Source organism: Anolis sagrei, chromosome 9, assembly GCF_037176765.1.
Source record: "Anolis sagrei isolate rAnoSag1 chromosome 9, rAnoSag1.mat, whole genome shotgun sequence".
NCBI classification, from domain to species: Eukaryota; Metazoa; Chordata; class Lepidosauria; order Squamata; family Dactyloidae; genus Anolis; species Anolis sagrei.
In genome coordinates, this window is record NC_090029.1 from 37840584 (window position 1) to 37867966 (window position 27383).

General features: G+C 46.4%; 1 protein-coding gene across 1 annotated transcript in view; it reads right to left on the reverse strand.

Moving 5' to 3' along the window:
• Positions 1–27383, reverse strand: part of AGBL1 (AGBL carboxypeptidase 1) — a 728548-nt gene that overhangs the window by 214270 nt on the left and 486895 nt on the right. The gene's annotated exons all lie outside the window — the stretch shown is intronic.

Genomic DNA, 27383 nt, shown 5'->3' on the forward strand with positions numbered 1-27383 from the left:
AGAACGTTTATTGAACAGGTTTCAAATATTCAGGTACAAAAGCTTATTGGTTTCAGTAAAGTTCTGGCATCAAAAGCTTGTGGTTACATTTGAGAAGAGATCTTAAAAACTTCTGGGTTACAAGTCTTAAAGTTTCCACACCGAAACTTACTTCAGGAAATGAATCTCTTAAAGTAACTCCCACAAAAATCCCCCTTAGGAATCTAGCCAAAACCGGAACTGGCCTTCCTTAAGGAAAATAACAGACCACTAACGGGGTGCTGCTCCCCACAGTATTCTGGCTATATTTCTCTATAGCTACCCTGAATACTAAACAAAAGACTGACCCAAAGTCCTTCTTCAAAACCCCAAACTGCTCTCGCTAACACCCTTTCCAAGCTCCAACTCTCAACTCCAAACTCTCAACTTTCAACTGGCAATCTGAGAACTCAAGCCTCAATTTAAAAGTCACTTTTTTCCTTCAGATCACTTAGGCTACGCCCCCATCTTCTTAACCAATCCTAGTGGTCTAACTTTCCCTCCAAAACTAGAACACGCCCCCTTAAGGCAAACCTAACTTAAGATGGTGTCTCCCTGTCTCCCTACTCCAAAATGGATGCCATGGCTTCGCCAGGCCCACTCTCTTAGGCCTAAGCTATCCTGCCAAGATAAGGGGTTCATTACACCCAGCTTCTGCCAACCTAGCAGTTCGAAAACATGCAAATGTGAGTAGATCAATAGGTACTGCTCTGGTGGGGAGGTAATATTGCTCCATGCAGTCATGCTGGCCACATGGCCCTGGAGGAGTCTATGGACAATGCTGGCTCTTCGGCTTAGAAATGGAGATGAGCACCACACCCCAGAGTCGGCCGCAACTGGACTTTATGTCAGGGCAAAACCTTTGCCTTTACCTATATTTTCTTTGGTTTTGGATCAGACTGCTTTCAATCTTTTCTCCACAGTTGCTGTATCTAACAAAGAGCTGTCACTCACACACACCTCCTTTGTCCCTCCTTGTATTTCAGACTATAAGGACTTCGGGGCAGGAATATGACTCTTTCAAGTGCTATGTGCAATGATACTGCTAAATTAATAAAAATAACACTAGTCACCTTTCAGTGTAGTCAGGAAGAGAGGGAGTTGGGGAAAAAAACCAACAGTCTGATGATCTTGCTGAGTTACAAAGCAAAAGCTTGTTCCTTATTTGAAGTGAATCAAACGTGTTCACAAGGACAGACCCGCCAAGGGTTTCCAACTGTTCCTCTTGAGCTGTCAGGTTTATCAAAGCAATGAGAGACCCTAATCATGGGACAGCGAACCACAGACACAGCAATTACAATCTGGTTATTATTTCTCAGGTAGATTATCGTTTCTATTATTCACATTTATCACATTTCTGCTCGTAGACAGAGGGTTCTTTTTTTATTAATTTTCTTCATTTCTCTGAATCATGCTCCCAGGAATCATAAAGCTACAGGAATCATTTTAGCACGGTTTGTGCCCTGTTATTATTTCCCAAGTCTATTGGTATAATGTGGAGCAAAGTTCAAGGAACCAATGCAACTGGATGGCGCAGCACACAAGGTCTCGTCTGTGCTGTTGTAGGAGGTTTAGCCCCGTTTCCTTCTTCTTTTCTCCTTGATAATAATAAAAATCAGAATAGATGAGGAGGAACAAGCTGAAGATCAATCCCGACAAGACAGAGGTCCTCCTGGTCGATCGTAAACCTGACCGGGGTATAGGATGGCAACCTGTGTTGGACGAGGTGACACTCCCCCTGAAGCCACAGGTCCGCAGCTTGGGAGTCCTCTTGGATTCAACGCTCACGCTTGAGGCTCAGGCGTCGGCGGTGTCCGGGAGGGCTTTCGCACAATTGAGACTCATACACCAACTGCGACCGTACCTCATGAAGGCTGATCTGGCCGGGGTAGTCCATGCCTTGGTCACTTCTAGGTTGGACTACTGTGATGCGCTCTACATGGGGCTGCCCTTGAAAACAGCTCGGAAATTCCAACTGGTCCAACGAGCAGCAGTCAGGATGTTAACCAGCGCTCCTTACAGAGAGAGGTCAACCCTCCTGTTCAAGGAGCTCCACTGGCTGCCGTATATATTCCGAGCCCAATTTAAGGTGCAGGTGCTTACCTACAAAGCCCTGAACAGTTTGGGACCAGTCTACCTGCGTGACTGCATCTCCGTCTACGAACCCACACATTCACTTCGTTCATCTGGAGAGGCCCTGCTCGTGATCCCGCCTGCGTCGCAAGCACGTTTGGTGGGGACGCGAGACAGGGCCTTTTCCGTGGTGGCCCCCCGACTCTGGAACACCCCAAAGATCTTAGACAGGCCCCTACATTGGCAGTCTTTAGGAAGAACTTGAAGACCTGGCTGTTCTGATGTGCCGAATAGGGAATCCCCAATGCCAAGTCCCAGAAGCACTTTATTAGAATTAAGATTGCCGCACACTGCACACTTCACTTGCCCTATAAGCCTTATATACCTCCTGTCACATCAGCACTTTTAATCCTGTACCCATTACTCTGGCCCGGCCCAGTTTCATTGTGTCTTAGTGTATTGTTTATTGCTTGTTGTTTTGTTGTTTTAATATTGCTTTAATGGTTTTTAATTTGCCTTAGGTTTTGTATTGTTATATTGTGTACTGAAGCCTTGGCCTTTGTAAGTCGCATCGAGTCCTTTGGGAGATAGAATCATAGAATCCTAGAATCCTAGAGTGGGAAGAGACCTCCTGGGCCATCATCCAGTCCAACCCCATTCTGCCAAGAAGCAGGAATATTGCATTCAAAGCACCCCTGACAGATGGCCATCCAGCCTCTGCTTAAAAGCTTCCAAAGAAGGAGCCTCCACCACACTCCCTCCGGGGCAGAGAGTTCCACTGCTGAACGGCTCTCACAGTCAGGAAGTTCTTCCTCATGTTCTGGTGGAATCTCCTCTCTTGTAGTTTGAAGCCATTGTCCCTTTGCGTCCTAGTCTCCAGGGAAGCAGAAAACAAGCTTGCTCCCTCCTCCTCCCTGTGGCTTCCTCTCACATATTTATACATGGCTCTCATCATATCTCCTCTCAGCCTTCTCTTCTTCAGGCTAAACATGCCCAGTTCCCTAAGCCGCTCCTCATAGGGCTTGTTCTCCAGACCTTTGATCATTTTAGTCGCTCTCCTCTGGACACATTCCAGCTTGTCAATATCTCTCTTGAATTGTGGTGCCCAGAATTGGACACAATATTCCAGGTAAAGTGGTCTAACCAAAGCAGAATAGAGCATGGGGAGCATGACTTCTCTAGATCTAGACACTATGCTCCTATTGATGCAGGCCAAAATCCCATTGGCTTTTTTTGCCGCCACATCACATTGTTGGCTCATGTTTAACTTGTTGTCCACGAGGACTCCAAGATCTTTTTCACACGTAGATGCTAGCGGGGTACAAATAAAGATAATAATAATAATAATAATAATAATAATAATAATAATAATAATAGATATGGCGGGAGTGGGAAGCTGCCTGCATTTAGCTAAGACAGTGGTTCTCAACCTTCCTAATGCCGCGACCCCTTCACACAGTTCCTCATGTTGTGGTGACCCCCAACCATAAAATCATTTTCGTTGCTACTTCATAACTATGATTTTGCTACTGTTTTGAATCATAATGTAAATACCTGATCTGCAGGATGTATTTTAATTCACTGGACCAAATTTGGCACAAATACCCGATATGCCCAAATTTGAATACTGGTGGGGTTAGTGGGGATTGATCTTATCATTCGGGAGTTGTAGTTGCTAAGATTTATAGTTAACTTACTATCAAAGAGCATTCTGAACTCCACCAATGATGGAACCGGACCAAACTTGGCACACAGAACTTCCATGAAGAACAGAAAATACTGGAAGGATTTGGTCACCATTGACCTTGAGTTTGGGAGTTGTAGTTCGCCTACATCCAGAGAGCACTATGACAGAGGTTGGATGGCCATCTGTCAGGGGTGCTTTGAATGCAATATTCCTGCTTCTTGGCAGAATGGGGTTGGACTGGATGAAGGCCCAGGAGGTCTCTTCCAACTCTTTGATTCTATGATTCTACGATTCTATGACTCAAAAAATGATAGATCTGGACCAAACTTGACATGAATACTCAATAAACCCAAATGTAAACATGGATGGAGTTTGGGGAAAATAGACCTTGATATTTGGGAGTAGTAGTTGCTGGGATTTATAGTTTGCCTAAAATCAAAGAGCATTCTGAACTTGGCACAGAGAACTCCCATGACCAACAGAAAATACTGGAAGGGTTTGGTAGGTATTGACCTTGAGTTTTGGAGCTCACTGTGGACAATATGTCCAAATGTGAACACTGGTAGAGTTTGTGGAAAATAGACCTTGAGATTTGGAAGTTGTAGTTGCTGGAATTTATAGTTCGCCTACAATCAAAGAGCATTCTGGACTCCACCAATGATGGAATTGAACCAAACGTGGCACACAGGTTTCCCATGACCAAGAGAAAACACTAGAAGGATTTGGTGGGCATTGACCTTGAGTTTGGGAGTTGTAGTTCACATAGAATCATAGAATCAAAGAGTTGGAAGAGACCTCATGAGAGCACTGTGGGCTCAAACAATGATGGATCTGGACCAAACTTGGCACAAATACTCAATATGCCCAAATGTAAACACTGGTGGAGTTTGGGGAAAATAGACATTGTCATTTTGGAATTGTGTTGTTGTTGTTTATTCTTTCAGTTGCTTCTCACTCTTTGTGACCTCATGGACCAGCCCATGCCAGAGCACCTGTTGGCCGTTACCACCCCCAGCTCCTTCAGAGTCAAGCCAGTCACTTCAAGGATGCCATCCATCCATCTTGCCCTTGGTCGGCCCCTCTTCTTTTTTCCTTCCATTTTCCCCAGCATAATTGTCTTCTCTAAGCTTTCCTTTCTTCTCATGAAGTTGCCAAAGTAATTCATCTTTGCCTCTAATATCCTTCCCTCCAGTGAGCAGTCAGGCTATATTTCCTGAAGTAAGGACTAGTTGGATCTTCTCATGGTCCGTGGCACTCTCAGAATTTTCCTCCAACACCACAGTTCAAAAGCATCTCTCTTCCTGCGCCCAGTCTTCCTTATGGTCCAGCTCTCACATCCGTAGGTAATACCACTGCTTTAACTATTGGGTGTTGTAGTCCTAGGATTTATAGTTTACCTACAGTCAAAGAGCATTCTGAACCCCACCAATGACAGAATTGGTCCGAACTTCCCACACAGTACCCCCATGACCAACGGAATATACTGTGTCTTCTGATGGTCTTTGGTGACCCATCTGACATCCCCTCGTGACCCTCTTAGGGGTCCCAACCTCCAGGTTGAGAAACACTGCGCTAGGAGAAGCATCACCCCTCTATTCTGCTTTGGTTAGACCACATCTGGAATATTGTGTCCAATTCTGGGCACCACAATTCAAGAGAGATCTTGACAAGCTGGAATGTGTCCAGAGGAGGGCGACTAAAATGATCAAGGGTCTGGAGAACAAGCCCTATGAGGAGCGGCTTAGGGAATTGGGCATGTTTAGCCTGAAGAAGAGAAGGCTGAGAGGAGATATGATAGCCATGTATAAATATGTGAGAGGAAGCCACAGGGAGGAGGGAGCAAGCTTGTTTTCTGCTTCCCTGGAGACTAGGACGCAATGGAGGAATGGCTTCAAACTACAAGAGAGGAGATTCCATCTGAACATGAGGAAGAACTTCCTGACTGTGAGAGCTGTTCAGCAGTGGAACTCTCTGCCCCGGAGTGTGGTGGAGGCTCCTTCTTTGGAAGCTTTTAAGCAGAGGCTGGATGGCCATCTGTCAGGGGTGATTTGAATGCAATATTCCTGCTTCTTGGCAGAATGGGGTTGGACTGGATGGCCCAGGAGGTCTCTTCCAACTCCTTGATTCTATGATTCTATGATTCTATGATCACAATGGTCTTCTCTGGGCAAGAATAGAAAGTACGGCCCTGAAATTAACATAACTTTATTCTGCTTTGGTCAGACATCACCTGGAATAACCCTGAGTCCAGTTCTGGGCACTAAAAAATGCAAGAAGGATATGGACAAACTGGAACATGTCCAGAAAAGGTCAACCGAAATGATCAAAGGTCTGAAAGCCAAACTCTTTGAGGAGAGGCAGAGGCAGTCAGGTATGTTTCGCTGGGAAAAAAGAAGGTTAAGAGGTTCATGATAGTCATGTTTAATATTTGAAAGGGTGCCATGTTGAAGAGGGAGTGAGCTCATTTTCAGCCTGGTACTTAATGCAAATCTCTTGCCCTTTGGATGAATCCTGGCTGTGTTGTTTGCTTTAATAAAATCCACAGGTTAATGATGGGCCCCATTTAAGCGGGGCTTATTTCCCCCTCTCTGTTTAATTCCCTCAAGGGTCCTCTTCAGCTTGTGTTGTGATACAAAGCAAGAGGACAACCTTCTGCATGCCGCCTAATAACCCAGGTAATGGCTCCACAAACCTTTTCATCCCATAAGCCTCCTTCATACGCTTGAGCAGGCATTGATGAATGGCTGCCTGGTAACATGTCTATTGTGGCATCCCTTTCATTTCCTACCTGTGGAGCAAGTTTGTCAAGTGCAGATAGAAAGCCCATCTGAGGGTGAAATTGCACACCATATATCACCCCAACCCCTTCGTATTTCATTATGAATATTTTTGCTACGATTTGAACAAAGGAGGAAATGCTCACAGCTGAGCAGAACTTCAAAGATTGTGACCCATATGGATAAGTCACTGTGGTCAAAGTGGCCAGACTCATAGGAAAGCAGAGGAGGAACGTGACTTTTAGTGCTGGGCGGTTTCGTTCATTAATTTTGTAATTCGTTATTAATTCGTTATTTTTTTTGATAACGAAGCGATATTGCACCAGTCAGGAGCAACTAAAAATCGAAACGAATTTTTCAATTCATTTCGTAATTGTTTTGTAATTGTTTCGAAATCGTTTCGAAATCGTTTCGTTATTATTTCCGCATGTCTGGTGCAAGTTTTATAGTTGTTGTTTGTTTTATCAGGGATAAAAAATATATAATTATCACACCAACAGTCAACAACAGAGGGAGAGGGAAGCTTCAGAAGTTCCCCCTCTCCCATTTGGAGGTTTTTTTAGCGTATTGCGCAATCGCGTCCGCCATTAACGAATCGATTCGTAATTGTTTCGTAATTGTTTCGTAATTTCCGAAATTTCGTAAATTTCGAACTTTTTTAAAGAAAAATTTCGGAATTCTTTTAAAAATCGAAACACAAAACCCCCCTAAAAACGAATCGAGTTTAGAAACAAATTTTTCCGTGGTTGCCCAGCCCTAGTGACTTTCTGCCTTGGTGAAACCACATCTGGAATACTATGTCCAATTCTGTTTACCACAATTTAAGGGAGATATTGACTCTAAGCTGGAATGTGTCCAGAGGAGGGTGACTAAAATGATCAAGGGTCTGGAGAACAAGCCCTATGAGGAGCGGCTTAAGGAGCTGGGCATGTTTAGCCTGCAGAAGAGAAGGCTGAGAGGAGACATGATGAGGGCCATGTGTAATTAGGGGAGGGGAAGTCATAGGGAGGAGGGAGCAGCTTATTTTCTACTGCCCTGAAGTCTAGGGCGTGAAACAATGACTTAAAACTACAAGAAAGGAGATTCCACTTGAACACGAGGAAGAACTTCCTGACTGTGAAAGGTGTTCATCAGTGGAACTCTAAACAGTGTTTTAGAGTGGGACCCTAAACGGTTCTGACCCAACTTACTTTTTCTGAATGTATTTCTACTTATGGACCATCTCAAAGATTAAGATTGTCTAGGGAGGCCCTGCTCTTGATCCCACCCCCTTCACAGGTGCGACTGGTGGGGATGAGAGATGCGGCCTTCTCGGTGGTGGCTCCTCGGGTGTGGAACTCCCTCCCAAGGGAAATTAGATCAGCCCCCTCCCTCCTGTCCTTCAGGAAGAAAGTTAAATCCTGTTAGTGGGACCAAGCATTTTCACAGAGATAGTGCAACAATAGATATCTCAGTGCAATAATGAACAATTACAGGTGACTGTTGGAATGGCTCCTGACTTATGCTCCCGGATTGTGTGATTTTAAATAACTGTTATAATTGGTATGTTTCAAAGTAAAGACCACCCAATGAAACAGGAAAGAACACCTTCAAACCATTAATGAAAGAATTCAGAAGTCTCAGAAATTTTGACAAGTTTTGAATATTTTTTTTCTGTGAAAATCAGAATTCACATCAGAATCGAACCAGCAGTGGCCCCTACATCCAAAGTGAATTTTGAACCATTTTTTAAATCAACCAAGCCTAGTAGCTAATACCAAGACACCATTGCTTCTATACTACTATAGGAACTGCAATTAGCACCATGTTTTCTCGTATGAGGTGCAAACTGGCTCTTCCGTTATGCTCTATGGCATATGATGATTCCTTTTTGGTACCTGAAGTCAAGGACAACTCACATTTCCAGGAGAGATTTTTACAGAAGCATCAACCAAATCACCAAGCAAGCCGATACGTTTTGGCCCTTGATTCTTTCCCCCTCTACTCTGATGGTTACAATGGTGACATTTTGAAGTGAAATATCACAGGCATCCAGAAAGATGCTCACAAGTTTCTCCTTTTACGGAACCAATCCACTGAGGTTGAGCAGGAACAAAAAGTGTGGTTGTGTGTCATCAGAGGCGGCCCTAGGTAATTTTCAACGGTAAGCAAACAGTATTTTGCCCCCCCCCCCCCCAACCAATCACTGATATATATTTTCTGTTTGTCGTGGGAGTTCTGTGTGCCATATTTGGTTCAATTCCATCATTGATGGAGTTCAGAATGCTCTTTGATTGTAGGTGAACTATACATCCCAGTAACTACACTTGCCGCACTTGCTCCCTTGCCTGGCCCGCTTTGGGTCCGGAGGCGTGCCTGAAGATTGAATGTTTGATGCACCAAAAGTCACCTCTTCTCCTGACTTTCTCCTCAGCCATTGGGACCAAGAGAGAGAGAGAGAGAGAGAGAGAGAGAGAGAGAGAGGTGGAGATGCCCACCTTTCCTGAAGGAAGGCGCAAAAACAAAGGAGGGAGCGGAGGTGGGAGATACCTCCAGCCGGAGGGGCTCTCTCTCTCTCTCTCTCTCTCTCTCTTGGTCCCAATGGCTGAAGAAAAAGTCAGGAGAAGAGGTGACTTTTGGTGCGCACGCTGGGGTCTTCAGACACACCTCCGGACCCGAAGCGGGCCAGACGTGGCAGCTCTGTCCCTGGGCCCACCCGCGGATTGGGGAGAGGAGAGGAGGCGGGTGGAGCACCAGGGGATCGGGAAAGGGAAGGGATCGAACGCGGAGAACGATTGAGCACTGGCTCTGCTCGCGCACCCGTTGGACGGGTGGAGCAGGAACGAGAGGGGCTAGGCGAGGCTCAAGGGCCCGGCCCCTTTGGGAAGAGGGTCGCCTGGCAGTGAGGCAAGAAAGCCGAGGCTCCCCCCGGACTGCTAGGGCTGTTGTGAACTGAGGGGGGGGGCGCTCCTCAAGTGGCGGTCGAGGGGCATTTACAAAGGCGCCACTGCGCCCCTGGCAAAAAAAGAGTCTTCTGCAACCGCTTACTTCGCGTAATCGACGAGCCGCCCCTGTGTGTCATTTTAAATGTCAAATGTTCATGACCTTTTTGCCTGTGGCATCTGTTCTGAATTCCACAGAACAAATAATGGAAGAAGAAATAATCATTTTGAGTTGGTTTTGCACCATTTCTCCTCCTCCCTCCCTCTCTCTCTGCTGTCTCTGTGCAAGGAACCGGATACCGTCCAGCTCCCCCCAATTTGTTGCACAGGATTACCGGAAAAGCCTTGCACCACGGCAATGCACTTCAACTCCTGGCGTAGATTAGACTGACAGTGTGAAGAGTGTGTCAAAGGCAGTGGGAGAAAAAATGAGAATGGCAAAGTGATCATTATGTTTAACAACCCCACACTTCTGTAATCTGTTAAGATACACTCTAAAACAGGCCTGGGAAAGAGAACCAGGGGTTCCGTGTCCTCAGGAGAGCTTCAGGGGGATATTCTTAGCTCTGGCAGGAAAACATGATGTCTGATGAATATGTAGGAAACCCTGAAAACACTGGAAAGTAAAACTTGATCTGGTGAGAAAATGCACCAGCCCTCTGCTCCGCCACCCCTGGCCACATCTATTAGCTCCGCTTTGTTTTGTTCTCAGGCACTGGCTCCAAAGAAAATCTGGCTGGGGTTCTCCTTTTTCCCAATTCTCTCCCATACATTTTTGTCTTCCAGCAAAGATTTATATGCAAAGTTTCAAAGAGACATTGGGGATTTGAAAAAAATGTATTGTCGAAGGCTTTCATGGCCAGAATCACTGGGTTGTTGTAGGTTTTTTCGGGCTATATGGCCATGTTCTAGAGGCATTCTCTCCTGACGTTTCGCCTGCATCTATGGCGAGCATCCTCAGAGGTAGTGAGGTCTGTTGGAACTAGGAAAATGGGTTTATATGTGTGTGGAAATACCAGGGTGGGACAAAAGACTCTTCTCTCCTGGAGTTAGGTGTGAATGTTTCAACTGACCACCTTGATTAGCATTTGATGGCCTGGCAGCCAGGTTGTTAACAGGAGCGACACTCATGGAGCATACAACCCCCTTGTTGCGCCAGCTCCAGTGGCTGCCAGTTTGCTACCGGGCCCAATTCAAAGTACTGGCTTTGGCCTATAAAGCCCTAAACGGTTCTGGCCCAACTTACCTGTCTGAACACATCTCACCTAGGCCTGGGTAACAACGGAAAAATTTGTTTCTAAAATCGATTTGTTTTTTGGGGTTTTTTGCGTTTCGATATTTAAAAGAATTCCGAAATTTTTCTTTTAAAAAGTTCAATATTTACGAAATTTCGTAAATGTAGAAAAATTACGAAACATTAACGAAACAAATACGAAACAATAACGAATCGATTCGTTAATGGCGGACGCGATCGCGCAATACGCTAAAAAAACTTCTGAAGCTTCCCTCTCCCTCTGTTGTTGACTGTTGGTGTGATATTATAATTTTTTTCCACTAATTAAACAAAAAACAACTATAAAACTTGCCCCAGACATGCGGAAATAATAACAAAACGACCTCAAACCAATAACGAAACGAATACATAACGAAATATGAAGCATTTACGAAACGAATTTAAAAATTCGTTTCATTTTTAAGTTGCTCCAGAATGGTTCGTTATCGCTTTGTTATAAAAAAAAATAACGAATTTTTAACGAATTACGAATTAACGGAACGAAACCGCCCAGCCCTAATCTCACCTTATGAACCACTGAGGACTTTAAGATCATCTGGGGAGGCCCTGCTTTCGGTCCCGCCTTCGTCACAAGGACGTTTGGTGGGGACGAGAGACAGGGCCTTCTCTGTGGTGGCCACTCAGCTATGGAAAACCCTTCCTAGGGAGATTAGATCTGCTCCCTCCTCCCTCTTAACATTTCGGAGGCAAGTTAAAATGTGGCTATTTGGGCAAGCATTTACAAATACAGAGTAGCCAATACGGGAAATTGAATGACCTGACAATGGAATTGGACAATGCTTGAGAATAATGAGACGCCGATGATGTTGTTTTTATTGCTTTTGTGATGCCTTATACTGTTTAATATTTTTTTATCTGTTCTGTCACCGCTGGAGCTGAAATGAGGTGCTTTTAAGAGAGGATGTTAGGCTTGCATCCAGTGGGAAGCCAGGGTGCCCGAAAAGAAGCCTTTGGGAAAATCTCCCTTATTAAGCAGTCTTTATGAGGCTTGAGCTTAAATATAACAGTTCTTTATTAAGGAACAAACAGGCATGATAAGCTTTCTTAGCAGTCTATTAGCTCTTGCGATCTTGTTTACAGGAAACAGGCACTATCTTCAAAAACTTTGTTAAAAGGAAAATTCCCCCTTTTAGCTCCTCCCAGGCTGCTGTGAATCTAAACCTGACTGACTTGAGTCTACTACGGGTTGAACAGACGTACCAACAGGCCAGTAGTCACTTAGCTGGAGATGAGCAGGGCTGTTATTCCCTCCGGAAGTCCTCAGGGCTGTAAAGCTGTTTCCCTGGATCCCTTTGGGAATCTGTGGAGGCTCTTAAAACTGTTCTCCCCCAGGAAGTCTTAAGAGACGAAGCCTTTGCACAGGAGGACGTTTGCGTACATCCTCTGCATTGACTTCCTTTTTGGACTAACTGAAAAATGGCCCCTTTCCTCCAAAAAAACTCAGAGAGGGGCGGGACCAGGGATCCTAACTGTTATTGACGGGTGGCTTGTCCTATGAATGCAAATTATAACAGGAAGCCACCCTGCTGCAAAATCCCTGCAACTTAGGACAATGAACAAACACTCAGTGCAAAGCACAAAATTGGAGTCCCTGGAACAGCCGTTCCAGAACATTATCTATTATGTTTTATGTTTACTGATTTGTTGGAAACCGCCTTGAGTCGCCCATTGGTTGAGAAAGGCGGTATACAAATACAGTAAATGAATAAATCTGCATTATAGGAGTCTACACCAGGCATTGACAAACTTGGGCCCTCCAGGTGTTTTGGACTTCAACTCCCACAATTCCTAACAGCCTCAGTCCCCTTCCTTTCCCTCCTGAAGTCCTATCTACACTGACCACAATAATGCAGTTCAAACTGCATTTTAGAGCAGTGTAAATAGGGCCAGAGCATGTGGGGTCCCATCTGCACTATTCAATGTTCAGGAGCCATTCGTGCATTCTTCAAATTCTGCCACTCTGCTCTTTTTAAAAATAATTAAAAAAATAAAAATGTGGTGCTTGACTGCCTTGGGAGTGACCCATCCCTAGAAAGCCTTGAGCCATGCTCCTGTGGTGATGGACAGAATGAAAGCCCTTTCGCATTGCCTTCCCATGATAAGCCGGGGAGAGAAATGTGAGTCTGTTGGTGGCAATGTGCAGAGAACAGGGAAAGGAGAGGAAATGGATTTCAATCAAGTGTCATGATTTGTCTTGATTCAAGAGCCCTTTTGACTCCTATGTCAGGCCACAATGCCCCGGATGTCACAGAGAGGAACATGACAGCCTAAGAACTGCTGCAGACATTTCCAAGAAAAACAACCAGAAAGGAAGAATACACTTCTTCTTCCCAGATCTCTGGATTCCATCAATAACAGAAACAGAATCCTGGGGATTATATTTTCTAATAAGGGGGGACTCAGGAGCGGAGCGCAGGGAGCACACAACCCCCCTGTTGCGCCAACTCCATTGGCTGCCCATTTGCTACCGGGCTCAATTCATCTGGGCACCACAATTCAAGAGAGATATTGACAAGCTGGAATGTGTCCAGAGGAGGGCGACTAAAATGATCAAGGGTCTGGAGAACAAGCCCTATGAGGAGCGGCTTAGGGAACTGGGCATGTTTAGCCTGAAGAAGAGAAGGCTGAGAGGAGATATGATAGCCATGCATAAATATGTGAGAGGAAGCCACAGGGAGGAGGGAGCAAGCTTGTTTTCTGCTTCCTTGGAGACTAGGACGCAATGGAGCAATGGCTTCAAACTACAAGAGAGGAGATTCCATCTGAACATGAGGAAGAACTTCCTGGCTGTGAGAGCCGTTCAGCAGTGGAACTCTCTGCCCCAGAGGGAGTGTGGTGGAGGCTCCTTCTTTGGAAGCTTTGAAGCAGAGGCTGGATGGCCATCTGTCAGGGGTGATTTGAATGCAATATTCCTGCTTCTTGGCAGGGGGTTGGACTGGATGGCCCATGAGGTCTCTTCCAACTCTATGATTCTATGATTCTATGATTCTATGATTCTAAGGTGTTGGCATTGGCCTATAAAGCCCTAAATGGTTCTGGCCCAAGATACCTTTCCGACCGCATCTCTGCCTATGAACCCACCAGGACTTTGAGATCTTCCAGGGAGGCCCTGCTCTTGATCCCGCCGGCTTCTCAAGCAAAAATCCCTAAAAATCAGGGGATGACCCAAATATTATAAAACTTGGTGGGCTAAAAGTGATAGATGTGCCCTCCATGTGTGGCAATTTCCAGCCCTAAAATTGAGGAGAAGGGAAGCCTGGGGAAGTCTGTCCATAGTGACCAGTGGGTCAAAACTTTTCATATATTTTTTTGGATGTGGAAAAAAAAAACACCCATTTGGGTTGTTGTAGGTTTTTTTTGGGCTGTATGGCCATGGTCTAGAGGCATTCTCTCCTGAAGTTTCTCCTGCATCTATGGCAAGCATCCTCAGAGGTAGTGAGTTCTGTTGGAATTAGGAAAAAGGGTTTATATATCTGTGGAATGACCAGGGTGAGACAAAGGACTCTTGTCTGCTGGAGCTAGGTGTGAAGGTTTCCACTGACCACCTTGATTAGCATACAATGGGCTGACTGTGCCTGGGGCAAACTTTTGTTGAGAGGTAATTAGATGTAATTAGATGTCCCTGCCTGCTTCCTCTCTGCTGTTGTGCTGTTGCAATTTTAGAGTTTTTTAATACTGGTAGCCGGATCTTGTTCATTTTCAGGCAACAGCACAACAATAGAGAGGAAGCAGGCAGGGACATGTAATTACCTCTCAACAAAAGTTTGCTCCAGGCACAGTCAGCCCATGCTAATCAAGGTGGTCAGTTGAAACATTCACACCAAGCTCCAGCAGAAAAGAGTCCTTTGTCCCACCCTGGTCATTCCACAGATATATAACCCCCCTTTCCCTAGTTCTAACAGACCTCACTACCTCTGAGGATGCTTGCCATAGATGCAGGCGAAACGTCAGGAGAGAATGCCTCTAGAACATGGCCATACAGCCCGAAAAAACCTACAACAACCCAGTGATTCCGGACATGAAAGTCTTTGACAATACATTTGTAAAGGCTCCTGTTTTCAGAAGGTGCTCAAAAATGAAAACAGGGGCCTTACGAATAAAACAAACAGAAACAGCAATTCTATACAAATGCACAAGTCTACACAATAGTAAACTATTGCCACAATAGGTAATTAAATATCTATCATATTTAACTACCAAGGGTGGAAAAAGTAAGAAAATGTAACATGTGCATTTCTAAAGGTAAAGGTTTTCCCCTGACATGAAGTCCAATCATGTCCGACTTTGTGGTTGGTGCTCATCTCCATTTCTAAGCCGAAGAGCCGGCGTTGTCCATAGACACCTCCAAGTTCATGTGGCCAGCATGACTGCATGGAGCACCAGTACCTTCCCGCTCGAGCGGTACCTATTGATCTACTCACATTTTCATGCTTTCGAACTGCATTTCTAAAACAAATACTGAAAAATCTAAGAAAGGGGTTAAGTTTTGACACTGCCAAAATGTTTACAAAAAAAGCACAAATATTTTTGTCTGGTTCCAAATGTGAAACAATGAAGTGTTATGTTGCAGATTGTCCAAATGCAGATTGTCCAAATGATGAAAATATCTTAAATGGATGACAAAATGGTTAGATTGTGCTTGTTTGGATGCAAAAAACCTTGCATTTGCCTAGTTGAATTATTAGTGCAACACAAATTAAGACTGCTAATTAGAGTAACAGCATCCTGCCCAATGCTAATGTTTTGGAAAAGACCTGATTACAGACAACCAAATGCCATCTTTGCCTTCAATAAATCCTAAAGCAGTGGCACATCAATATTTGTTCCCTAATTCCTGGGCATTTAATCCAACATTTCGGTGGATTTTTCAATGAAAAGCTAGTAAAATAACACTGAAGCGTGACGTTATTGATGGAAATTGTCACGCATTTGGACACAGAGCTAGGTCAGGGCATACTCCGCCATTTAGATTGTGGAAGGGGTTGCCCAAAAGGGATCATTGATTTCCGCCTCCGTGTGAATATGGTTTTAGGTATTTGGAAAGATGAACACAATCTGTCGGTTTCTCTGCTGTTGTCCAAGAGCTATATTTGTATTGAAGAGAGAGGGGGCCAGGGGACAGTTCCATCTTATCTGCTGCATATGTCATCAGTTGGGGACCCCTCTCCTCAACACCAACTGCCGCTCTGGGCCAGAGTGAAGAGAGGGGGGCCAGGGGACAGTTCCATCTTGTCTCTTGCATATGTCATCAGCTGGGGACCCCTCCCCCCAAGACAAAATGCCACTCTGGAGCAAAGTGGAGAGAGAGGGGGCCAGGGGACAGTTCCATCTTGTCTCCTGCATATGTCATAAACTGGGGACCCCTCTCCTCAACACCAACTGCCACTCTGGGCCAGAGTGAAGAGAGAGGGGGCCAGGGGACAGTTCCATCTTGTCTCTTGCATATGTCATCAGCTGGGACCCCTCCCCCCAAGACAAAATGCCACTCTGGAGCAAAGTGGAGAGAGAGGGGGCCAGGGGACAGTTCCATCTTGTCTCCTGCATATGTCATCAGCTGGGGACCCCTCCCCCCAAGACAAAATGCCACTCTGGAGCAAAGTGGAGAGAGAGGGGGCCAGGGGACAGTTCCATCTTGTCTCCTGCATATGTCATAAACTGGGGACCCCTCTCCTCAACACCAACTGCCACTCTGGGCCAGAGTGAAGAGAGAGGGGGCCAGGGGACAGTTCCATCTTGTCTCTTGCATATGTCATCAGCTGGGACCCCTCCCCCCAAGACAAAATGCCACTCTGGACCAAAGTGGAGAGAGAGGGGGCCAGGGGACAGTTCCATCTTGTCTCCTGCATATGTCATCAACTGGGGAACCCTCTCCTCAACACCAACTGCCACTCTGGACCAGACTGAAGAGAGAGGGGGCCAGGGGACAGTTCCATCTTGTCTCCTGCATATGTCATCAACTGGGGATCCCTCTCCTCAACACCAACTGCCACTCTGGGCCAGAGTGAAGAGAGAGGGGGCCAGGGGACAGTTCCGTCTTGTCTCCTGCATATGTCATCAGCTGGGGACCCCTCCCCCCAACATCAACTGCCACTCTGGACCAGAGTGAAGAGAGAGGGGGCCAGGGGACAGTTCCACCTTGTCTCTTGCATATGTCATCAGCTGGGGACCCCTCCCCCCAACATCAACTGCCACTCTGGGCCAGAGTGAAGAGAGAGGGGGCCAGGGGACAGTTCAATCTTATCTCTTGCATATGTCATCAGCTGGGGACCCCTCCCCCCAACATCAACTGCCACTCTGGGCAAGAGTGAAGAGAGAGGGGACCAGGGAACAGTTCCATCTTGTCCCCTGCATATGTCATCAACTGGGGACCCCTCTCCTCAACACCAACTGCCGCTCTGGGCCAGAGTGAAGAGAGAGGGGGCCAGGGGACAGTTCCATCTTGTCTCTTGCATATGTCATCAGCTGGGGACCCCTCCCCCCAACATCAACTGCCACTCTGGGCCAGAGTGAAGAGAGAGGGGACCAGGGGACAGTTCCATCTTGTCTCTTGCATATGTCATCAGCAGGGGACCCCTCCCCCCAACATCAACTGCCACTCTGGGCCAGAGTGAAGAGAGAGGGGGCCAGGGGACAGTTCCATCTTGTCTCCTGCATATGTCATCAGCAGGGGACCCCTCTCCTCAACACCAACTGCCACTCTGGACCAGACTGAAGAGAGAGGGGGCCAGGGGACAGTTCCATCTTGTCTCTTGCATATGTCATCAGCTGGGGACCCCTCCCCCCAACATCAACTGCCACTCTGGGCCAGAGTGAAGAGAGAGGGTACCAGGGGACAGTTCCATCTTGTCTCTTGCATATGTCATCAGCTGAGGACCCCTCCCCCCAACATCAACTGCCACTCTGGGCCAGAGTGAAGAGAGAGGGGACCAGGGGACAGTTCCATCTTGTCTCTTGCATATGTCATCAGCTGGGGACCCCTCTCCTCAACACCAACTGCCACTCTGGGCCAGAGTGAAGAGAGAGGAGACCAGGGGACAGTTCCATCTTGTCTCTTGCATATGTCATCAGCTGGGGACCCCTCTCCTCAACACCAACTGCCACTCTGGGCCAGAGTGAAGAGAGAGGGGGCCAGGGGACAGTTCCATCTTATCTCTTGCATATGTCATCAGCTGGGGACCCCTTCCCCCAAGACAAAATGCCGCTTTGGACCAAAGTGGAGAGAGAGGGGGCCAGGGGACAGTTCCATCTTGTCTCCTGCATATGTCATCAACTGGGGAACCCTCTCCTCAACACCAACTGCCACTCTGGACCAGAGTGAAGAGAGAGGGGGCCAGGGGACAGTTCCATCTTGTCTCCTGCATATGTCATCAACTCGGGACCCCTCTCCTCAACACCAACTGCCACTCTGGGCCAGAGTGAAGAGAGAGGGGGCCAGGGGACAGTTCCATCTTGTCTCCTGCATATGTCATCAGCTGGGGACCCCTCCCCCCAACATCAACTGCCACTCTGGACCAGAGTGAAGAGAGAGGGGGCCAGGGGACAGTTCCACCTTGTCTCTTGCATATGTCATCAGCTGGGGACCCCTCCCCCCAACATCAACTGCCACTCTGGGCCAGAGTGAAGAGAGAGGGGGCCAGGGGACAGTTCAATCTTATCTCTTGCATATGTCATCAGCTGGGGACCCCTCCCCCCAACATCAACTGCCACTCTGGGCCAGAGTGAAGAGAGAGGGGGCCAGGGGACAGTTCAATCTTATCTCTTGCATATGTCATCAGCTGGGGACCCCTCCCCCCAACATCAACTGCCACTCTGGGCAAGAGTGAAGAGAGAGGGGACCAGGGAACTGTTCCATCTTGTCCCCTGCATATGTCATCAACTGGGGACCCCTCTCCTCAACACCAACTGCCGCTCTGGGCCAGAGTGAAGAGAGAGGGGGCCAGGGGACAGTTCCATCTTGTCTCTTGCATATGTCATCAGCTGGGGACCCCTCCCCCCAACATCAACTGCCACTCTGGGCCAGAGTGAAGAGAGAGGGGACCAGGGGACAGTTCCATCTTGTCTCCTGCATATGTCATCAACTGGGGAACCCTCTCCTCAACACCAACTGCCACTCTGGACCAGAGTGAAGAGAGAGGGGGCCAGGGGACAGTTCCATCTTGTCTCCTGCATATGTCATCAACTGGGGACCCCTCTCCTCAACACCAACTGCCACTCTGGGCCAGAGTGAAGAGAGAGGGGGCCAGGGGACAGTTCCATCTTGTCTCCTGCATATGTCATCAGCAGGGGACCCCTCTCCTCAACACCAACTGCCGCTCTGGGCCAGAGTGAAGAGAGAGGGGGCCAGGGGACAGTTCCATCTTGTCTCTTGCATATGTCATCAGCTGGGGACCCCTCCCCCCAACATCAACTGCCACTCTGGGCCAGAGTGAAGAGAGAGGGGACCAGGGGACAGTTCCATCTTGTCTCTTGCATATGTCATCAGCTGAGGACCCCTCCCCCCAACATCAACTGCCACTCTGGGCCAGAGTGAAGAGAGAGGGGACCAGGGGACAGTTCCATCTTGTCTCTTGCATATGTCATCAGCTGGGGACCCCTCTCCTCAACACCAACTGCCACTCTGGGCCAGAGTGAAGAGAGAGGAGACCAGGGGACAGTTCCATCTTGTCTCTTGCATATGTCATCAGCTGGGGACCCCTCTCCTCAACACCAACTGCCACTCTGGGCCAGAGTGAAGAGAGAGGGGGCCAGGGGACAGTTCCATCTTATCTCTTGCATATGTCATCAGCTGGGGACCCCTTCCCCCAAGACAAAATGCCGCTTTGGACCAAAGTGGAGAGAGAGGGGGCCAGGGGACAGTTCCATCTTGTCTCCTGCATATGTCATCAACTGGGGAACCCTCTCCTCAACACCAACTGCCACTCTGGACCAGAGTGAAGAGAGAGGGGGCCAGGGGACAGTTCCATCTTGTCTCCTGCATATGTCATCAACTCGGGACCCCTCTCCTCAACACCAACTGCCACTCTGGGCCAGAGTGAAGAGAGAGGGGGCCAGGGGACAGTTCCATCTTGTCTCCTGCATATGTCATCAGCTGGGGACCCCTCCCCCCAACATCAACTGCCACTCTGGACCAGAGTGAAGAGAGAGGGGGCCAGGGGACAGTTCCACCTTGTCTCTTGCATATGTCATCAGCTGGGGACCCCTCCCCCCAACATCAACTGCCACTCTGGGCCAGAGTGAAGAGAGAGGGGGCCAGGGGACAGTTCAATCTTATCTCTTGCATATGTCATCAGCTGGGGACCCCTCCCCCCAACATCAACTGCCACTCTGGGCCAGAGTGAAGAGAGAGGGGGCCAGGGGACAGTTCAATCTTATCTCTTGCATATGTCATCAGCTGGGGACCCCTCCCCCCAACATCAACTGCCACTCTGGGCAAGAGTGAAGAGAGAGGGGACCAGGGAACAGTTCCATCTTGTCCCCTGCATATGTCATCAACTGGGGACCCCTCTCCTCAACACCAACTGCCGCTCTGGGCCAGAGTGAAGAGAGAGGGGGCCAGGGGACAGTTCCATCTTGTCTCTTGCATATGTCATCAGCTGGGGACCCCTCCCCCCAACATCAACTGCCACTCTGGGCCAGAGTGAAGAGAGAGGGGACCAGGGGACAGTTCCATCTTGTCTCTTGCATATGTCATCAGCTGGGGACCCCTCCCCCCAACATCAACTGCCACTCTGGGCCAGAGTGAAGAGAGAGGGGACCAGGGGACAGTTCCATCTTGTCTCTTGCATATGTCATCAGCTGGGGACCCCTCTCCTCAACACCAACTGCCACTCTGGGCCAGAGTGAAGAGAGAGGGGACCAGGGGACAGTTCCATCTTGTCTCTTGCATATGTCATCAGCTGGGGACCCCTCCCCCCAACATCAACTGCCACTCTGGGCCAGAGTGAAGAGAGAGGGGACCAGGGGACAGTTCCATCTTGTCCCCTGCATATGTCATCAACTGGGGACCCCTCTCCTCAACACCAACTGCCGCTCTGGGCCAGAGTGAAGAGAGAGGGGGCCAGGGGACAGTTCCACCTTGTCTCCTGCATATGTCATCAACTGGGGACCCCTCTCCCCAACACCAACTGCCACTCTGGGCCAGAGTGAAGAGAGAGGGGGCCAGGGGACAGTTCCACCTTGTCTCCTGCATATGTCATCAACTGGGGACCCCTCTCCTCAACACCAAATGCCACTCTGGGCCAGAGTGAAGAGAGAGGGGGCCAGGGGACAGTTCCACCTTGTCTCCTGCATATGTCATCAACTGAGGACCCCTCTCCCCAACACCAACTGCCACTCTGGGCCAGAGTGAAGAGAGAGGGGGCCAGGGGACAGTTCCACCTTGTCTCCTGCATATGTCATCAGCTGGGGACCCCTCTCCTCAACACCAACTGCCACTCTGGGCCAGAGTGAAGAGAGAGGGGGCCAGGGGACAGTTCCACCTTGTCTCCTGCATATGTCATCAACTGGGGACCCCTCTCCTCAACACCAAATGCCACTCTGGGCCAGAGTGAAGAGAGAGGGGGCCAGGGGACAGTTCCATCTTGTCTCCTGCATATGTCATCAACTGGGGACCCCTCTCCTCAACACCAAATGCCACTCTGGACCAGACTGAAGAGAGAGGGGGCCAGGGGACAGTTCCATCTTGTCTCCTGCATATGTCATCAGCTGGGGACCCCTCCTTCAAACACCAACGGCTGCTCTGGGCCGGAGTGAAGAGAGAGGGGGCCAGGGGACAGTTCCATCTTGTCTCCTGCATATGTCATCAGCTGGGGACCCCTCCTTCAAACACCAACGGCTGCTCTGGGCCAGAGTGAAGAGAGGGGGGGCCAGGGGACAGTTCCATCTTGTCTCCTGCGTATGTCATCAACTGGGGACCCCTCCCCCCAGCACCAACGGCTGCTCTGAACCAAAGTGGAGAGAGAGGGGGCCAGGGGACAGTTCCATCTTGTCTCCTGCATATGTCATCAGTTCGGGAACCCTCCACCCAGTACCAACTGCTGCCCTGGGCCAGAATAAAGAGAGAGGGGGCCCGTGGACAGTTCCATCTTGTCCGCTGCATATGTCATCAGCTGGGGACCCCTCCTCTCAGTACCCACTGCCACTCTGGGCCAGAGTGAAGAGAGGAGGGGGCAGAAGACAGTTCCATCTTGACTCCTGTGCTATCCTAATAATATAATATAATGCAATATAATAAAATATATTGTATATACATATAATATTGATAATATTATAATGTAATGCAATATAATACTAATAATAATATGATATAATTATATATTTATATTACATGTAATATTACTAATAATATTATGATATAATAGTATAGCACAATATAGTAATATTTAATATTGATATTGTACTATGCTAATGATATAATATATTGTGTGTATGTGCGTGTGTGTGTGTGTGTGTGTGTGTATATATATATATATATATATATATATATATATATATATATATATATTGTAAGCCGCTCTGAGTCCCCTTTGGGGCAAAAAAAGCAGCATATAAATGCCATAAATAAATAAATATTGAGACTGAAGGGCATTATATACATGATAGAATAATAGTGTTGGAAGAAACCACATGGAACTTCCAGCCCAACCCCCTTCTGCCAGGCATGAAAAGCACCCCCAACAGATGGCCATCCAGTCTGTTTAAAACTCTCCAAAAAGGAGTCTCTACCAGACTTCCAGGCAGTGAGTTCCACTGCTAAACAGCTGTTCTTACGGTCAAGAAGTTCTTCCAAATGTTCAGGTGGAATCTCCTTCCATTTGAACCCATTGCTCCATTGGCAGCAGGAAACAAGCTTGCTTCCTCTTCCTTCAAATATTTAAACATGCCTATCATATTTCCTCAAACTTTCTTCTGTAGGCTAAACACGCCAAGTTCTTTGAGCTGCTTCTCAAAGGGATTGACGTTTTCCAGACCTTTGATCGTTTTAGTCACCTGTCTCTGGAGACGAACCATCTTGTCAATATCCCCCTTGAATCCTGTGGGCTCAAATCCAACTGTTTTACTAATTGTGGAGTCTTGGCAAAGCTCCCTTAGAAAGACAGGCCTCTCCATCTGGACCAGAATTGTTTGCTCGGATGGGTGGTAGCTCTCCAGAGTTCTTCACATCACCTCCTACTTAATGCTTTCATTGGAAGAGTCACGGTTGGAACCTCAAACTTTCTCTTCAGTTAAGTTGCGGTACTTTGTCCCTGGGGTCTGCAACCAAACCTGACATTAGGCATCCTAGAGTCCCAATTTGCAAAAATGGAAGGGAATAAATAAAACGATGAATGGGTAAAAGGTTGGGTTGATTGGTACACCTGCATGATTCATGTGCATGCAGAGAATACAATATGAAAACGTCATTTTGGGATCTTGGATCTTGTTAGTGATCCCTACTGCTCTCTAGCCACCTGCCATCATGACACAACTGGCACATAATAATAATAATAATAATAATAATAATAATAATAATAATTGCAAAATGCCACCTTACTTGGATCTGCATGCATCATTCGAAAATACATTACACAGTCCTAGTCACCTAGATGCTTGGGAAGTGTTCAACTTGTGATTTGGTGTTACGAAATCCAGCATATAGATCTCGTTTGCTGTGGCATACTGTGTTTTTGTGTCAGTAAAATAATAATAATAATAATAATAATAATAATAATTTACTTATATACCACCCTATCTCTCCAAGAGGACTCAGGGCGGTTTCCAACATAAGGCAAAACATTCAACTGCCAAAAAAGAAAACCATACCACCAAATTAAATAAACATCATAAAAAAGAAACATAAAATCCTGATAAAACAAACACACAATTTTAAAACACGTTCCATTATAACTCAATCAGAGGAATTTAAAATATTAATGGCCAGAATTACGAAATGGACATGGCCAACTATGAAAGGGCTAGAAAAGATCTAGTGCAACAGAGTGTCATAGGGCCCTATGGAAGTTTTCAGGTCCCTATGGAAGGAGGACAGGGTAGGGACTTGCCTAATCTCTCTGGGGAGGGAGTTCCAAAGTCTGGGGGCCACCACTGAGGAGGCCCTCTCCTTCATCCCCACCAATTGTGTTTGAGATGGTGGTGGGAGCGAGAGGAAGGTCTCCCCGGCAGATCTTAGAACCCGCACTGGTTCATAGGTGGAGATGCAATCATGAAGATAGGCAATGCCTGAACACAGCCTTGATCCATCCCCTGGCAGTGCAAGCCAATGTGGACAGCAGGCTGATTTGGGTTGCCAAAACTCCAGCATATTTCCTGACTTTGCATAACATGAGATTGAACTGGACTAACCCATAATAATAATAATAATAATAATAATAATAAGAAGAAGAAGAAGAAGAAGAAGAAGACAACGACAATGACGACTTTGGCATAAGCCAGCCAAGGTGGTCCCAGTGCCTAAAGACCTTGGCCTGCACTTAAACACAATCAGCGCTGCAAAATGACCACCTGCCAGCTGCAAAACGCCACCTTACTGGGATCTGCACGCATTATTTGCCTATACATCACACAGTCCTAGACCAGGGGTCCTCAAACTAAGGCCCGGGGGCCGGATGCGGCCCTGCAAGATCATTTACCCAGCCCTCGCTCAGGGTCAACAACAACAATCCTATCTCATCAACAGGCCCACTCTTTCCATTGAAATACTAAGAATTTTTTATTTGTTAAAATTGTTCTTAATTTTAATTATTGTATTGTTTTTAAGTGTTTTTTGCACTACAAATAAGACATGTGCAATGTGCATAGGAATTTATTCATGTTTTATTCAATTTATAATCCGGCCCTCCAACAGTTTGAGGGACTGTGACCTGGCCCTCTGTTTACAAAGTTTGAGGACCCCTGGTCCTAGACACTTGGGAAGTGTCTGACATGTGATCCAATACAAGAGCCAGCAGAGCAATCTTGTTTGCTGTGGACTCATCTTGTTGTGTTTCAAATTATTATTATTATTATTATTATTATTATTATTTCTTATCCACCTTTCCTCATGGCTCAAGGTGGGTTACAACATCGCTAAAATACACAATCACCTAAAAACATTCTACAGAACACACATAGGGTTGCTGTGAGTTTGCTGGGCTATATGGCCATGTGCCAGAAGCATTCTCTTCTGATATTAGACCCACATCCATGGCAGGCATCCCCAGAGGTTGTGAGGTCTGTTGAAAACTAGGCAAGTGCTACATTCAGCAAAGGACAAGAGGGATCCTCTCACCTTTGCAGGAGTCTACCATATACCATGAAGCTGTGGACAAGTTTACATAGGGACGCCCAAACACAAGATTGCCAGACACGAGTAAAGGACCATGAAAGGCACTGCAGACTAATTCAACCTGAGAAGTCAGCCATAACAGAGCACCTGAGGAACGAACCTGGACACAGCATATTATTGGAGAACACAGAAATCGTAGACCACTCTCACAGCCCCCATGTCAGGCTACACAGAGAAGGCACTGAAATCCAAAGCATGTGGACAATTTCAACAAAATGGAGGAAACCATGAAAAAATGAACAAAATCTGGCTACCATTATTTTTTTAAAAAACTCTAAAATCAGGACAGTAAATAATAAGCAAAACTCAAAAAGTGGGGGAATTCCAGATAATAATCAATCAAGACAAAACAAACACAAATCCACTACAAGTCATGGTACATAAATCACAAAGGTAAATGTTTTTTTTAAGCTTATATAATACAATATTAAATGTATAACCAACATATATGATGCAGCATTGGGCAATATACAATGAACAAAAGACTGTTTATGCAGTGATTTTACATCAGTAACAAGAGTAGATTCTCTCTTGCTGTAAAGCAGACTTCTCTTAAGGGCACTCTTCTCTGAAGAGGGGAGTTTCCAGTCCCTTGTAAGAGGATATCCACGTAGAGGATTTCCAGACCGGTTTCGACTAACGTCTTCCTCAGGTGGAGAAATGTGAAGAGTACAATGAAGTGGACATCCAGTTCTCCAAAATAATCATTCTTCCTCGGGTGGATAAGAATACAATGAAACAGTGGATCTAAATATACACAGGTGGCCAGAACATGTCCCAAAAGGGACAAACATTTCCATATGTTGCTAACATGTAAGGCGTACAAAACAAAAGAGGCATAGGGACTTACATCAGGTTCCCCTAAACCTAATAATCAATCAAGGCCAGCTAATACTTCTGAACAGATGATTCACCCAGGCAGCAACCAGTCAGGCTTTGAAGCTACAAAGTCATTCAATGCTAATCAAAGTGACCATTTGCAACATTCACACTTGCCTCTTTCTCCCACCCTGGACATCATTCCACAGATATATAAACTTCACTTGCCTAGTTTCCAACATACCTCACAACCTCTGAAGATGCCTACCATAGATGTGGGTGAAACATCAGAAGAGAATGCTTCTGGAACATTCATTTATTTATTTTATCTCCTGCATTTATAACCCACCCTTCTCACCCCCGAAGGTGGACTCATCATGGCCATACAGTCCGGAAATTCACAGCAACCTAGTGATTCCAGCCATGAAAGCCTTTGACAACACATACAATACACATAGTTTGAGAAATCCAGACCACAAACAGAGGAGCGATTTTTTTGAAATGAAAAAAGCAAAGGAAGGCTGTCCTGTTAATGGTTAAGTTGAGATCTGATTATCTGCCGACGTTACTTTTCAGTGAGGGGAAAATTCACACTTCCACTGTGACCTTTTAGCAAATATAAAGCTGGGGAAAAACAATGTCCTTTTCATTTGCAAAGAATAAGAAATCAGATACCGATTGGAGTGCAGTGTTTGCCTTTGCAGAAGAACAAAACGGGTCTGACTATGAATTCAGTCTTGTGTGTACCATCCTATTGGCATGTGCTTTGGAATGGCTATGATTGTCAAAGATGCAAGAAGAGGGGGAAATGACATTGGCTTTGGATCTGATTGCATAGGCCTGTTTCTCATGCACTTAGAGTATTGCTTTTTAAATAAAAAAAATGAAAATACACAATTTCCTCTCCATCCATAGTGCTTTAATGATATGACTTTCCATATAATGAGTTGTATTATAGAGAGCAATGTAAATAATATCTCACAAAACTACCGATCCCAACATTATGTAGCATTGATCCATTGCAGTAAATGTGATGTCAAAGAGCGATAATTCTCCAGTGTGGATGCAGCCGTTGTGTTCATATTCAGAAAGTCATGCTGTCCATGTAATGGTCAACAGAGAGATCTGGATTGCTGTGAGATTTCTGGGCTCTGTGGCCATGTTTCAGAAGCGTTCTTTCTTTAGGAGAGAATGCTTCTGGAACATGGCTGTACAGCCTGGAAAACTCTCAACAATCCAGTGATTGCAGCCATGAAAGCCTTCAACAAAACAGTTTTATTATACTTTTTGAAATGACTTTCCATATAATGAGCTGTATTATAGAGAGCAATGTAAATAACTCACAAAACTACAGATCCCAACATTCTACAGCATTGATGCCTTGCAGTAAATGTGATGTCAAAGACCTCTAATTCTCCAGTGTGGATGCAGCCATTGTCATATTTGTGGGATTAATATATGCAGATTCAAG